Source organism: Schistocerca serialis, chromosome 11, assembly GCF_023864345.2.
Source record: "Schistocerca serialis cubense isolate TAMUIC-IGC-003099 chromosome 11, iqSchSeri2.2, whole genome shotgun sequence".
NCBI classification, from domain to species: Eukaryota; Metazoa; Arthropoda; class Insecta; order Orthoptera; family Acrididae; genus Schistocerca; species Schistocerca serialis.
The window spans coordinates 134,876,114-134,890,513 of NC_064648.1; the positions used below are offsets into that span (position 1 = coordinate 134,876,114).

General features: G+C 42.4%; 1 protein-coding gene across 2 annotated transcripts in view; it reads left to right on the forward strand.

The window, feature by feature from the left end:
- The window catches only part of LOC126426877 (ankyrin repeat domain-containing protein 65-like), a 161,048-nt gene that overhangs the window by 47,374 nt on the left and 99,274 nt on the right, over window positions 1-14,400 (forward strand). Inside the window, exon 1 of one of the 2 annotated variants that reach the window (XM_050088919.1) lies at window positions 10,288-10,380. The exons of the other annotated variant lie outside the window; for it this stretch is intronic. The gene's annotated coding sequence lies outside the window, so the exon portion shown is untranslated. Of the gene's footprint in view, window positions 1-10,287; window positions 10,381-14,400 lie in introns of those variants that run through there. 2 annotated transcript variants of the gene reach the window in all.

Genomic DNA, 14,400 nt, shown 5'->3' on the forward strand with positions numbered 1-14,400 from the left:
CGCTCAAAGTCCGTCAACTGCACATACGGTTCACGTCCACGCTGTCGCGGCATGCTACCAGTGTTAAAGACTGCGATGGAGCTCCGTATGCCACGGCAAACTGGCTGACACTGACGGCGGCGGTGCACAAATGCTGCGCAGCTAGCGCCATTCGACGGCCAACACCGCGGTTCCTGGTGTGTCCGCTGTGCCGTGCGTGTGATCATTGCTTGTACAGCCCTTCCGCAGTGTCCGGAGCAAGTATGGTGGGTCTGACACACCGGTGTCAATGTGTTCTTTTTTCCATTTCCAGGAGTGTATTTGTGAGGAATGACAAAGTTAAAGTCAAATTAATGTCTCCCTACCAAGGACCCTACGCAGTATTGGAATGAAAACAAAATACTTCGTTCTAAAAATTAAGGATATGAAAAGTAACATCACACCTAACAGACAAAAAAAGTTAGCCGATTTTGTCCAATGTGCAATTCCACTAAAAGTTGAAGTAATTGACTGACATACTGACAGTGGATGGAGTAGGGTTATGTTTATGGTAATGACCTGCAGTTCTGTAAATAGTTCCTCTCTGCGCTGATTTTATTTTTCTTTGAAAAGAAATGATATTTTGAAATGCACAGGGTAAGGGGTCTAGGTGGCAGTTGTTTTCTTTGAGTGTGTAATATTAGCCTCCCATTGACAACGTCAAAGAATAACACGATTTTTGATTCGAAAATATTGTCTGGAAACTTCCATTTGTTACGAGGCTAAATGACATACATTATTTAGCCTCGTAACAAATGTATGTAATTTAGCCTCGTAACAAATGGAAGTTTCCAGACAATATTTTCGAATCAAAAATCGTGTTATTCTTTGACGTTGTCAATAGGAAGATACATGATCTGTTGATTTACGCATGTGTGGATAAATATGCTGCGTTAAGGGCGCAAATTTTCTTTATTGATTACCCGTTTCGGCTCACTGACGAGCCGTCTTCAGATCAGTGTAAAATGTAGACCAGTGTGTCACAATCATGACACTTCCTCGTATTCTTAAAGCTAAGTCGCCCGAAAATGAAAAATCGTTGCTGGCTATGTAAAATGACAACATTCAATCACTAATCAAATATTGTTACAGTGCTCATATTGCCTCAGATGGTTTGGATAAAGATATGCGTGGTGTGAAGAAACAAAATGCGCAAGGAAATGATGATGGTTCAACGTAAATCGCAAAACATTTATGCTACAGAGAACGTAAGCACACAATGTCTGTTGCTAGATTATCCGTCAAATACTACAGCAATGGTGTAATCGCTTTACTTTAAAAGGATGGATACAGTCGAGACATAAACATTTATTAACGTACCAGCTGACTCTCCACAACATGCTAGATACTCACCGTAATTATGATCAATGCATAGAAAAAGAAAAAGCCAATATCAAAGAAGCCAAACAACAAGCTGACTGCAGAATTGAATGGAGGGCAGTGGAGCACTTGTAAGTTGAAGATGTAAATCTGGACTAAAGGAATGACTATGGGCTAACACTTCTTGGTGTTCACAAATTTTACGAAAGCATCAGACTCGGTTTCAACAAAACCTGTACTGAGTACCTTTGAGAACGAAGGAGAGGATCCAGTCAGCGTTAGTATAGTGAGAAATTTAAAAAAAAAGATATCTGTATGGCGCGAAAATTGGTAATTGACTCTAACTAACGAAAAATGTGAGTTCTTCCACATGAGTGCTAAAAGGAATCCGTTAAACTTCCGTCAAATCTAAAGGCCGTAAATTCAACTAAATACCTAGGAATTACAATTACGAACAACTTAAATTGGAAAGAACACACAGAAAATATTGTGGGGAAGGCTGACAAAAGACTGTGTTTTATTGGCAGGACACTTAGAAACTGCAACAGATCTACTAAGGAGACTCGTACAATGCGCTTGTCTGCTCTCTTTTAGAATACTTTTGCGTGGTGTGGGAGTCTTACCAAATAGGAGGGACGGAGTACATCGCAAAAATTCAAAGAAGGGCAGCACGTTTTATATTATAGCGAAATAGGGGGGAGAGAGTGTCACTGAAATGATACAGAATTTGGGGTGGACATCATTAAAGCAAAGGCGTTTTTCGTTGCGACGGAATCTTCTCACGAAATTCAAATCACCAACTTTCTCCTCCGAATGCGAATATATTTTTTTGTCACTGACCTACAAAGGGAGAAACGATCATCATGATAAAATAAGAGAAATCAGAGCTTGTACGGGAGGATACAGGTGTTCGTTCTTTCCGCGCGCTATACGAGACTGGAACAACAGAGAATTGTGAAGGTGGTTCGATGAACCCTCTGCCAGGCACTTAAATTTGATTTGCAGAGCATCCATGTAGATGTAGATGTGGATGTAGATAGGACCATTCTAGCGCCACGGTTAGCACTGGAATTAATCAGGACAGTGGAAAAGGCTGAACTGCAGAGAGCGAGAGCAGCCAGGCAGGGATGTCTTCACACCACCACCAGGACTGTCCTCAGCAACCCCAGAGGAAGCTGTCCTGTCCTGACAACGGCAAGACAGACAAATAAGTACTGCATGGAACGGAATATGCCAAAACGACCTTCATATTACTGAAGACTTGGTACTGCTTTCTTCTAGGCCAACTAAACGTCAATAACGAATGAAATCACCTTTCGAGCAAAGTAGAGACTTGGTTTTAGAATCGATTGTAGTGGGATATAAATAATGAACAATCACAATATCTAAAAGAAAACAGTGTAAATCAAGAATGATATACTGAAAGAGTAGACAGATGCAGTTGGGGAAACAATAGACAGACAGGAAAATAAACAAGAAAATCCGAGAACGGGCGTGAGTGGAAAGCGGAATTACAACATTACTGACTGTGTAATGGAGGTGCTATGAAGGCGCAACTAGGTGAATAGTTGGCACGTAGCCAAAGGAATATAAGGGAAAAATAGTAGAGGAAGTGGCGACAATAGGATTGGTGATATGATACTCCGAGAAGAATTTGACTGAGCACTGAAAGACTTAAATGAAAACAAGGCTCCTGAAGTAGACACCATTCCCTCAGAGCTTCTGGGATACTTGTGAGAGCAGACATGACCAAATTGTTCCACATGGTGTACAAGATCTGTAAGATCTATGAGGATGTAATAATTTCTATACCAAAGAAGGGAAACAAAGGTTTGAGTATTACCAAAGCAGCAGTGTGCTGTTATGGATGTAAGATACTAACATGAATTGTTTATAAAAGAATGGAAAAAATTGTAGAAGCCGACACTAGAGAAGATCAGTTTGGCTTCAAGAGAAATTAGGAACGTATGACCAGTTGAATGGAATGGATACAGTCTCGAAGAGAGATTGTAAGACGAGCACGAACAAAAGTAAAATAAGGGTAATGGAATATGGTCTAATGAAATCAATCGAGTCTTAGAGTATTAGATTAGGAAATGAAACACTAAAAGTTGTAGATGATTTTCTATTTGGGGTGCAAAATAAGAGTTGACAGTCGAAGTAGAGAAGTTGCAAAATTCGTAATGGGAGTAGCGTGAAAAGTACTTCCGCTATTGAGAAATTTGTAAATATCCAATAAAAATTTATGAGATACGAAGTGGTTTCTCAATGGTGCTTTCCTGGAGTGCAGCCTTGTATGGAAGTATATCGCAGATGATAAGCAGTTCACACAAGAAATGAAAGGTGTTATCGTGTTTGGACGTGTCTCTGATCTCGGATCACACAGTGACTGAAGTGGCCCGATTTAAAGGCTTATCAACAAGTGCTGTACAATGTCTCTGTAAGGAAAGGCAGTCTTACCGAGGGGGCCAATACAAGGCCATCTCGCAACTTTTCTGGGTGATATTTGCTAAGAGAAACGTATGCAACGGATATTTGGAGTTGGTACCAAGCACCCGATTAGACTGTACATCTTCAGCAGGACAAACAACACGGGAACTGAGCTGTAACTGGCTGGAGGTGTGTAATATGTTCCCACGAGTCGCAGCGTCGCACCTTGTCTACTCATGCCGAGGTGTCAAAGGCAAAATGAGACTTTCGTACAACCCACAAGTCTCCATTGCCTCTGTGACGACGGACCGTCAAACTCAAATCTTCCTTTCATTCTCACGAATCCAAGCCACTAGATATCTATTTAACTGATGAAAGAAGAAAATATAAAATTGCAGTAAATGAAACAGGCGAAAAGGAATGTAAACGTCTGAAAAATTGAGATCGGCAGGAAGTACAAAACGGATGAGCAGGGTCATCAGTCTACAGACTGGTTTGATGCGGCCCGCCACGAATTCCTTTCCTGTGCTAACCTCTTCATCTCAGAGTAGCACTTGCAACCTACGTCCTCAATTATTTGCTTGACGTATTCCAATCACTGTCTTCCTCTACAGTTTTAACCCTCTACAACTCCCTCTAGTACCATGGAAGTCATTCCCTCATGTCTTAGAAGATGTCCTATCATCCTGTCCCTTCCCCTTATCAGTGTTTTCCACGTATTCCTTTCCTCTCCGATTCTGCATAGAACCTCCTCATTCCTTACCTTATCAGTCCACCTAATTTTCAACATTCGTCTATAGCACCACATCTCAAATGCTTCGATTCTCTTCTGTTCCGGTTTTCCCACAGTCCATGTTTCAGTAGCATACAATGCTGTACTGCAGACGTACATCCTCAGAAATTTCTTCCTTAAATTAAGGCCGGTATTTGATATTAGTAGACTTCTCTTGGCCAGAAATGCCTTTTTTGCCATAGCGAGTCTGCTTTTGATGTCCTCCTTGCTCCGTCATTGGTTATTTTACTGCCTAGGTAGCAGAATTCCTTAACTTCATTGACTTCGAAACCATCAATCCTGATGTTAAGTTACTCGCTGTTCTCATTTCTGCTACTTCTCATTACCTTCGTCTTTCTCCGATTTACTCTCAAACCATACTGTGTACTCGCTAGACTGTTCATTCCCTTCAGCAGATCATTTAATTCTTTTTCACTTTCACTCAGGATAGCAATGTTATCAGCGAATCGTATCATTGATATCATATCACCTTGTATTTTAATTCCACTGCTGAACATTTCTTTTATTTTCATCATTGCTTCCTCGATGTCCAGATTGAAGAGTAGGGGCGAAAGGTCACAGCCTTGTCTTACACCCTTCTTAATACGAGCACTTCGTTCTTGATCGCCCACTCTTATTATTCCCTCTTGGTTGTTGTACATATTGTATATGACCCGTCTCTCCCTATAGCTTACCCCTACTTTTTTCAGAATCTCGAACAGCTTGCACCATTTTATATTGTCGAACACTTTCTCCAGGTCGACAAATCCTATGAAAGTTAATTTTTCTTTAGCCTTGCTTCCATCATTAGCCGTAACGTCAGAATTGCCTCTCTCGTCCCTTTACTTTTCCTAAAGCCAAACTGATCGTCACCTAGCGCATTCTCAATTTTCTTTTCCATTCTTCTGTATATTATTCTTGTAAGCAGCTTCGATGCATGAGCTGTTAAGCTGATTGTGCGATAATTCTCGCGCTTGTCAGCTCTTGCCGTCTTCGGAATTGTGCGGATGATGCTTTTCCGAAAGTCAGATGGTATGTCGCCACACTCATATATTCTACACACCAACGTGAATAGTCGTTTTGTTGCCCCTTCCCCCAATGATTTTAGAAATTCTGATGGAATGTTTGTGGTGTCACCGCCAGACACCACACTTGCTAGGTGGTAGTTTTAAATCGGCCGCGGTCCATTAGTACATATCGGACCCGCGTGTCGCCACTGTGTGATCGCAGACCGAGCGCCACCACAAGGCAGGTCTCGAGATACGGACTAGCACTCGCCCCAGTTGTACGGACGACGTAGCTAGCGACTATACTGACGAAGCCTCGCTCCTTTGCCGAGCCGATAGTTAGAATAGCATTCAGCTAAGTCAATGGCTACGACCTAGCAAGGCACCATTAGTAACATTGCATGTATCTAAAGAGTCTCACTTGTATCGCCACAGTCTCCACAGGTACCAAAAGGATGGATTAAAGTTAAGTATTCCAGAAGCTACGTACTTTTCTTTATAGCATTCATTACTTATCCTGTTTCAGACCTCACGCCCATCTGCGTGAGCGTAGCGCGTGCCTTTCGGCTTCCTCTCATTGTGTCTAGGCTGTCTTGTCTAGACACAACAATGTTATCTATCCCTTCTGCCTTATTTGACCGCAAGTCCTCCAAAGCTCTTTTAAATTCCGATTCTAATACTGGATCCCCTATCTCTTCTAAATCGACTCCTGTTTCTTCTTCTATCACATCTGACAAATCTTCATCCTCATAGAGGCTTTCAATGTGTTCTTTCCACCTATCTGCTCTCTCCTCTGCATTTAACAGTGGAATTCCCGTTGCACTCTTAATGTTACCACCGTTGCTTTATGTCGCCAAAGGTTGTTTTGATTTTCCTGTATGCTGAGTCTGTCCTTCCGACAGTCATATCTTTTTCGATGTCTTCACATTTTTCCTGCAGCCACTTCGTCTTAGTTTCCCTGCACTTCCTATTTATTTCATTCCTCAGCGACTTGTATTTCTGTATTCCTGATTTTCCTGGAACCTGTTTGTACTTCCTCCTTTCATCAATCAACTGAAGTATTTCTTCTGTTACCCATGGTTTCTTCGCAGCTACCTTCTTTGTACCTATGTTTTCCTTCCCAACTTCTGTGATGGACCTTTTTAGAGATGTCCATTCCCCTTCAACTGTACTGCCTACTGCGCTATTCCTTATTGCTGTATCTATAGCGTTAGAGAACTTCAAACGTATCTCGTCATTCCTTAGTACTTCCGTATCCCACTTCTTTGCGTATTGATTCTTCCTGACTAAAGTCTTGAACTTCAGCCTACTCTTCATCACTACTATATTGTGATCTGAGTCTATATCTGCTCCTGGGTACACCTTACAGTCCAGTATCTGATTTCGGAATCTCTGTCTGACCATGATGTAATCTAATTGAAATCTTCCCGTATCTCCCGGCGTTTTCCAAGTATACCTCCTCCTCTTGTGATTCTTGGACAGGGTATTAGCTATTACTAGCCGAAACTTGTTACAGAACTCAATTAGTCTTTCTCCTCTTTCATTCCTTGTCCCAAGCCCATATTCTCCTGTAACCTTTCCTTCTACTCCTTCCCCTACAACTGCATTCCAGTCGCCCATGACTATTAGATTTTCGTCCCCCTTTACATACTGCATTACCCTTTCAATATCCTCATACACTTTTTCTATCTGTTCATCTTCAGCTTGCGACGTCGTCATGTATACCTGAACTATTGTTGTTGGTGTTGGTCTGCTGTCGATTCTGATTAGAACAACCCGGTCCCTGAACTGTTCACAGTAACACACCCTCTGTCCTACCTTCCTATTCATAACGAATCCTACACCTGTTATACCATTTTCTGCTGCTGTTGATATTACCCGATACTCATCTGACCAGAAATCCTTGTCTTTTTTCCACTTCACTTCGCTGACCCCTACTATATCTAGATTTAGCCTTTGCATTTCCCTTTTCAGATTTTCTAGTTTCCCTACCACGTTCAAGCTTCTGACATTCCACGCCCCGACTCGTAGAACGTTATCCTTTCGTTGATTATTCAATCTTTTTCTCATGGTAACCTCTCCCTTGGCAGTCCCCTCCCGGAAATCCGAATGGGGGACTATTCCGGAATCTTTTGCCAATGGAGAGATCATCATGACACTTCATCAATTACAGGCCACGTGTCCTGTGGATACACGTCATGTGTCTTTAATGCAGTGGATTCCATTGCCTTCTGCATCCTCATGCCGTTGATCATTGCTGATGCTTCCGCCTTTAGGGGCAATTTCCCACCCCTAGGACAAGAGAGTGCCCTGAACCTCTATCCGCTCCTCCGCCCTCTTTGACAAGGTCGTTGGCAGAATGGGGCTGACTTCTTATGCCGGAAGTCTTCGGCCGCCAATGCTGATTATTTATCAAAATTTAGGCAGTGGCGGGGATCGAACCCGGGACCGTAGACGTTTTGATTATGAATCAAAGACGCTACCACGGGTACTAAGGATGTAGAAGCATATATCACTAGGGGTAAGATAGACACTGCCTACAAAAAAGTTAAAGAGACCTTTGGAGGAAAGAGAACCAGTTGTATGAATATCAAGTGCTCAGATGGGAAACCAGTCCTAAGCAAAGAAAGGAAACAGAAAGTTGGTAGGAGTATATAGAGGGTCTATACAAGGGCAAGCACTGGAGGGTACTATTATGGAAATTGAAGAGGGCATAGATGAAGATGAAATACGATTTATGATACTTAAGAATATAATTATTTCAATTCCAAAGAATGCAGGTTTCAACAGGTGCGAAAATAACCGTAGTAAGTCATGGCTGAAAAATACTGACAAAAATTTTTCACAAATGAATGGAAAAACTGGTAAAAGCCGATCTCGGAGAAGATCAGTTTGGAGTATATAGAAATGTTGGAACATGCGAGTCAGTACTGACTCTATGACTTATCTTAGTAGATAGGTTAAGGAAAGTTATACCTACATTTCTAGCATTTGTAGGCGTAGAAAAAGCTTTTGACAATGTTGACTGGAATACTCTCTTTCAAATCCCGAAGGTGGTAGGGGTATAAATTTGTACAGAAATGAGATGACAGTTATGAGAGTCGAGAGGTATGAAAGGAGTTGTTGAGAAGGGGGTGAGGCAGAGATGTAGTCTATCCCTGATGTTATTCGATCTGTATATTGAGCAAGCAGTAAAGGAAAGTGAAGAACAATTTGGAGCAGGGATTAGAATCCATAGAGAAAAAATAAAAATTTTTAGGTTTGGCGATAATATTGTAATTCAGTCACAGACAGCAAAGGACCTGGAAGAGCTGCTGAACAGAATGGACAGTGTCTTGAAAGGAGGATATAAGATGATCATAAACGAAAGAAAACGAGGATAATGGAATGTAGTCGAGTTAAATCCGGTCATACTGAGGGAATTAGTTTAGGAAATGAAACACTTGAAGCAGAAATGTTTTGATTGTTGGGGAGCAAAATAACTGATGATGGTCGAAGTAGGGAGGATATAAAATGTAGACTGGCAATGGCTAGCAAACCGTTCTAGAGAAGCGAGATTTGTTGACAGCAAGTATAGATGTGCGAAGAAGGCTTTTCTGAAAGTATTTGTATGGAGTTGAGCCACGCATGGAAGTGAAACATGGACGAGAAACAACGTAGACTACTAGAGAACAGAAGCTTTAGAAATGTGGTGCTGTAGAAGACTAATGAAGATTAAATGGGTAGATCGCATAACTATTGAGCAGGTACTGAATAAAATTGGGTAGAAGAGGAATTTGTGGCTCAGCTTGACTAGGAGAAGGGATTGGTTGGTTCTGAGGCATGAAGGGATCAGCAGTTTAGTGCTAGAGGGAAGCACTGAGATCATAGAGGGAGGCCGAGATTTACAAGGATGTATGTTGCATTAGTTATTCAGAGATCAAGAGGTTTGCATATGATAGAGTAGCATCGAGAGCTGCATCAAAGCAGACTCTGGACTGATGACCAGAACAACAACACCAACAAAGGATGCAGTTCAGGGTGGAAGTGGATTTGTGAAGTTTCAGTGTGCTTTTTACTCTGCCTGAGGTTACAGTGAACATTAACCACGGTGTTTATTTAAACATTTTCGTTGTCAAAGTGTCCCATTTCATCTGAAGCTTTGATGATGATTATGCTGTATACGCTACCACCTTTCAAGATGACAACTGCTGAGTTCATAGGGCTGAACACATACGTTCCTGATTTGACTCTCCTCACAGTTTTGTAGTTCTACAGATCCAATTACCATTTATACGGCACACCTCAGAAACGACGAGGACTCTATTCTTCACGGAAATGAGGCCACTGTGGAGACTAGAGGCGCGGTATGAGAGTGACGACGCCTGAGGTTACAAGTTTTTTGTCCGGAGTGCGTATTTCAGAGGGGGAGGAGAGAATGACCGCTGGGATGAAGAGCTCACCGTGTGCAGGTACGCGACCCTCCTGGAGTCAAGTCGAGAGAGGCCGCGAGCTGAGAAAGAGCAGCAGCGCAGTTGTCCTCATTACGAAGGTGCCCTCCACGTCCTCGGTGTGAGAGGCTGCGCAGGAGTACTTCAGACGTCAGACAGCTGCAGATGTTTCGTTGTTGGCGTCGGGCGTGTGTGTGTGTGGGGGGGGGGGAGGGGGGGCAAGTGGGGATGGGGGCGGAGCAGAGAGGGGAGGCGGCGGGCACAGTGGGTGGGGGTGGGTGGGGGCGGCAACCGGGCCCAGCCCAGCCGTGGCCAGGGAGCGAGCGGGGCCAGAGGAGAAGGCGGGAGCCGCCGCCGCCGCCGCCCGCCACTGCTGCGCCTGCTGCGCCGCTGCACGCCTCCGGTGAGTCTCCGCCGCACTTCTGCCGCCGCCGTGCCGCGTGTCGCGCCCCTCACTTAACTCAGCTTCCTAGTCTCCTGTTATCAGTGTTCCTCATTCTTAAAAGCCGCCACTGTGAAAGGAAGGACCGAGTCCTTTATTCTGTCTTTCTTAACTTCGTATTCTTATTCTCCCACTCATCACTATTGAAATCCTCTGTCTTTGCGCGAATTTGGAAAGCTTAGAGATGCGTAAGATATACAAAAGAATAACTTTTTACTTATCTTCATCATCTCGTTGTTGTTGTCGATGGCTCAAAGTTGTATCTTGGGGTATATTCTTGCACCTAGGAATTCGATTTTCTTAGGTTCTTGATGACTAAATAACCGATGAAGATTTGCCTGTATTATTCGTGCATTTTATTCTTTGTCACATCTCTCAACATCACACCGTTTTCACATTTTCCAGATAACCAAAAAACAATAATTAAATAGTTGGTAACAAACTTAGAAAACATCTACTTCCATCAGAGGCAGGCCCACCACTACTTACATTCTGGGCCGTGCGGTTCTAGGCGCTACAGTCTGGGGTCGAGCGGACGCTACAGTCGCGGGTTCGAATCCTGCCTCGGGCATGGATGTGCGTGATGTCCTTAGGTTAGTTAGGTTTAATTAGTTCTAAGTTCTAGGCGACTGATGACCTCAGAAGTTAAGTCGCACAGTGCTCAGAGCCATTTGAACCTTACATTCTGCAGTACTCACATTATTCCAAAGAGTTTAAAAAAGCAAAAGAGTTTACAACTTTCTTTATCAAAGAACGGCAACGGCCTTGCCGCAGTGGATACACCGGTTCCCGTGAGATCACCGAAGTTAAGCGCTGTCGGTCGTGGTCGACACTTGGATGGGTGACCAACCAGACCGCCATTCGGTGTTGCCATTTTTCGGGGTGCACTCAGCCTCGTGATGCCAATTGAGGAGCTGCTTGACCGTATAGTAGCGGCTTCCGTCAAGAATACCATGATAACGACCTGGAGAGCGGTGCACTGACCCCACGTCCCTCATATCCGTATCCCCCACTGAGGATGACACGGCGGTCGGATGGTCCCGGTAGGCGACTCGTGGACTGACGACGGAGTATTTTACCAAAGAATATTCCTCGCTAAAATATATCATCATTCTCTAAATCAATCTGGAAATAAATTTAATATTTAGTATTAGATTGTACATTTAGTAATATTTTAAGCATACCACAAATTTCGTAATTTCAGTTATTTTTAAAATAAGACTAATTTTAACTGTTAGTACATATCAATTGTAACTCATTAATTTCTTTCTTATGTATTTTAGCCTGACATAGAATACATCGTATACAAAATCATATGAATTCTTTTAAGGAAACAGCTGAGATAATTTTAACCTATGCAAGAATCCATACTACGCATGGTATCGGTTATCTCTATATATAAAAAAAAAGGTAATGTTAGAGGAGAGTGACTCATTATAGTGTTATGATTGGATAGGCTTCAGCGGCGAGAGTCAGTCGATATAAATGTTATCTGGGTGTGGTACCGCGTCATCATGCATGAAACTACTGCTGCTGCAGAAAAACCAACGTTTCAGCCAGTAGCAGCGCTCTAGCTATGCAGTGTCCGTTATATTTTGTTGTTACTGTTCACTGCGCATGCCGTTACGTCAAAATTTTAAAAAGATAGTTCGTTTCATTGGTCACTTAAGGAAGAAGGAGAGGGAACGTTGCCTGCCGTTGTGGCCGAGTGGTATAGGCGCTTCATCTGGTACCGCGCGACCGCTACGGTCGTAGGTTCGAATCCTGCCTCGGGCATGGATGTGTGTGACATCCTTAGGTTAGTTAGGTTTAAGTAGTCCTAAGTTCTAGGGGACTGATGACCTCAGATGTTAAGTCCCATACTGCTGAGAGCCATTTGAACCATTTAGAAGGAACTTTATTTTGATAGGTTTTTGCGGTGTTCCATGACTTGGAATGCAACAGCTCGTCTGATGCCTTCCTATATTGATATTAGTAGACTCCATCAACAAAAACAAAACAAGGGTAATGGAATGTAGTCGAATTAAGTCGTGTGATGCTGAGGGAATTAGATTAGGAAATGAGACACTTAAAGTAGTAAAGGAGTTTTGCTATTTGGGGAGCAAAATAAGTGATGATGGTCGAAGTAGAGAGGATATAAAATGTAGACTGGCAATGGCAAGGAAAGCGTTTCTGAAGAAGTGAAATTTGTTAACATCGAGTATAGATTTAAGTGTCAGGAAGTCGCTTCTGAATGTATTTCTATGGAGCGTAGCCATGTATGGAAGTGAAACGTGGACGATAACTGGTTTGGACAAGAAGAGAATAGAAGATTTCGAAATGTGGTACTACAGAAGAATGCTGAAGATTAGATGGGTAGATCCTATAACTAATGAGGAGGTCTTGAATAGGACTGGGGAGAAGAGAAGTTTGTGGCACAACTTGACTAGAAGAAGGGATCGGTTGGTAGGACATGTTCTGAGGCATCAAGGGATCACCAATTTAGTATTGGAGGACAGCGTGGAGGGTAAAAATCGTAGAGGGAGACCAAGAGATGAATACACTAAACAGATTCAGAAGGATGTAGGCTGCAGTAAGTACTGGGAGATGAAGTAGCTTGCACAGGATAGAGTAGCATGGAGAGTTGCATCAAACCAGTCTCAGGACTGAAGACCACAACAACAACAACAACAACATATTGCAACAGGACTATTTTGTCGCTACAAAAAATAATGAATAATATTTGCACCATGTATGGTAAGGGAAGAGCTCAGATGGAAAACTAGTTCTAAGCAAAGTAGAAAGGTAGAAGGAATATATAGGGAGATCTATAGAACGGCGATGTACTGGAGGGAAATATTATGGAAATGGAAGGGGACATAGATGAAGATCAAATGGGAGATATGATACTGCGTGAAGAATTTGAAAGACCTAAGTAGAAACAAGGCCCTGGGAGGAGACAACATTCCATTAGAACTACTAATAGCTTAGGGAGTGCCAGCCATGACCAAAGTCTTCCATCTGGTGAAAAAGATGTATAGGAGAAACATAACCGACAGACTTCGAGAAGAATACAATAATTCCAATTCCAAAGAAAGCAGGTGTTGTCAGGTGTGAAAATTAGCGAACTGTTAGTTTAATAAGTCACGGCTACAAAATACTAACACGAATTCTTTACAAAGGAAGGGAGAAACTGGTAGAAGCCGACCCTACGACGTATCTTAGAAAATAGATTAAGCAAAGAAAAACCTACGTTTCTAGCATTTGTATGTTTAGAGAAAGCTTTTGACAATGTTGAGTGGAATATTCTCTTTCAAATTCTTAAAGTGGCAGGGGTCAAATACAGAGAGCAAAAGGCTATTTATAATTTCTACAGAAAGCAGATAGCAGTTGTAAGAGTCGGGGGGTATGAAAGGGAAGCAATAGTGGAGAAGGGAGTGAGACTGTGTTGTAGCCTATCCCTGATGTTCTGGACATCTGGCTCTGAGCACTATGGGACTTAACTTCTGAGGTCACCAGTCCCGTAGAACTTACAACTACTAATTACAGTTAATGCAACAAATGGGACAAAGGTTACAAAAGTTAGACACAATGGAACAAAATCTTGAAAAGTTAGACACAATGGAACAAAATCTTCAAAAGTTAGACACAATGGAACAAAATCTTCAAAAGCTAGACACCACACTTCAAGTTGAGCTACGCACAATAGCACATTACTCTTACAGCATAATTTTAACACTGCCACTACTACCAACATTATTGTAATCGCATCTTGTATGCTTTTGAAACTGTTTTCTGAACTAATTTTACTCTAGATTTCAGCATGTCGGGTCCGAATTGCAGTATGAGCAGCGGATACATGCAGCAAGCTTCTTCCACAAAGTGGCAGTCTATGTAAGCCCTATTTGCCATTAGACAGAGCTTCAGACACTGAGGACGGATCAATGTTTTTGCTGAAGCAAGTAAGAATATTGTGGATAGTTGGACGTAGAATTCATTACG